Source organism: Crocodylus porosus, unplaced genomic scaffold (genome assembly GCF_001723895.1).
Source record: "Crocodylus porosus isolate Cpor-Errol unplaced genomic scaffold, CroPor_comp1, whole genome shotgun sequence".
Classification (NCBI taxonomy): domain Eukaryota; kingdom Metazoa; phylum Chordata; order Crocodylia; family Crocodylidae; genus Crocodylus; species Crocodylus porosus.
In genome coordinates, this window is record NW_017728933.1 from 523,290 (window position 1) to 524,760 (window position 1,471).

The window sequence follows — 1,471 nt, forward strand, 5'->3', positions numbered from 1 at the left end:
GGTATAAAAATACACTGTTGCAGGGCTAGGGGCACAGGATTTGAGACCATACAGTCTCCCTGTGCCTTTTACTTGAGCTCAAATAAACTCTGTCTACTTCTCCCCCAGTGTGTTTATTGGTGCAACACACACCGGGCAACGAACCCAATTGTTGCCTCCCTCGGGCACCTTGTGCCAGCAACATGCTCATGACCTTGTCTTTACCTATTTTTTGTGCTAACGGTTCCATGCTACACACAAATAGCAGTGGCAACAGGGGGCACCCTTGTCTCACCCCTATATGGATTTTAAAGGCCCTGCTTAGATGCCCATTAATGTGGACTTGACTCTCCATCTCTCTAAAAAATAGTGCTATGCAACATTTTTTCTGGGAACCCCCTTTTTCCTAGCACTTTGAATATATAATCATGATCTGCTCTCTCATATCCTTTTTCTAAATCTAGGTTTGCTGTAACTGTGTTTGTTTCCCTCTTTTGGATGTAGGATAGTGCATCTCCGATCACTCTGATTGCTTCGGAGATCCTCCTACCTGGTACTGCACATACAGGAAACCCTCGCTATTTGTGGGTTCCGCATTTGCAGTTTCAAATATTTGTGAATGCCGAACCTACATCATACTGACATTTACAGAAGCTCCTTGGGAGCCCCGCACTTGACACTGCCGGGATCCCGCCGCCAGGCTCCCACCGCTGCCACCGGGCTCTGCACGGCTGCACTGGCAACAGCGGGAGCCCAGTGGAGTGGTGGGAGCCTGCCGGCCAGAGCCCGGCGGCCTCAAGTGCAGGGCTCCCAAGGATATATCATGTGCTTAAGTCTGCCACTGATGATGTCTTCCACCTGCTGTGCTTTCACCTCAATTCTTGAATTGCATTGCCACTCCGGCCACTTAGTTCTCATTTCATTCTGACCACCATGATGGTTCTCATCTTCATCTCTTCTCGAAACATTTATAATCCCTCTCCTCGGGTATACTACATTCATGGAGGCAGATTATGTCTGCCTTTATCTGATTTAATGTTGGTTCAACCTGTTCCCATCTTTTCCTTGTTAAGACACTCCTGACATTAACTGAAGCTATCACCTGTGGAATTGCGTTTGTAGTAAACTGAGTGTGCCTGTCCCTTTAAGGATGATCTGGGCCCTTCCTTCACAGGCCTGTTGCTCTTGCAAGCTGCCTGGTTGCTTTTGCAGCTCTGAAGGCCTCTGTTTTCCCATCTCACTGCTGCTTCCCGCTCTCCCCTCTGGACTGGAGCCCATGAGAGTTAATAGCAAGAAGCTGCTCTCTTCTTCTGACTCCAGCTCACTTCCCTCTTGTTAGAAATATTATTGAAAATGCATTATCAATAGTGTTGTTAGAACAGCACAGCTGTCAGCTCTCCCTGGTGGGAGGGGGAGGTTGGAGGAGAAGCTACTAAGGGCTCTTTGTATTAAGGTATCACTCTCTCTTTGTTTTGCAAATTTACTATCTCTT

The 1,471-nt window shown here is 47.6% G+C and overlaps 1 long non-coding RNA gene across 1 annotated transcript in view; it reads right to left on the reverse strand.

The window, feature by feature from the left end:
- LOC109317308 overlaps window positions 1-247 on the reverse strand; it is a 14,931-nt gene extending 14,684 nt beyond the window's left edge. The window contains exon 1 of the long non-coding RNA XR_002103017.1: window positions 237-247. This is a non-coding gene — a long non-coding RNA (uncharacterized LOC109317308). The remainder of the gene's footprint in view (window positions 1-236) is intronic.
- Between the last annotated feature and the right edge of the window lie 1,224 nt (window positions 248-1,471).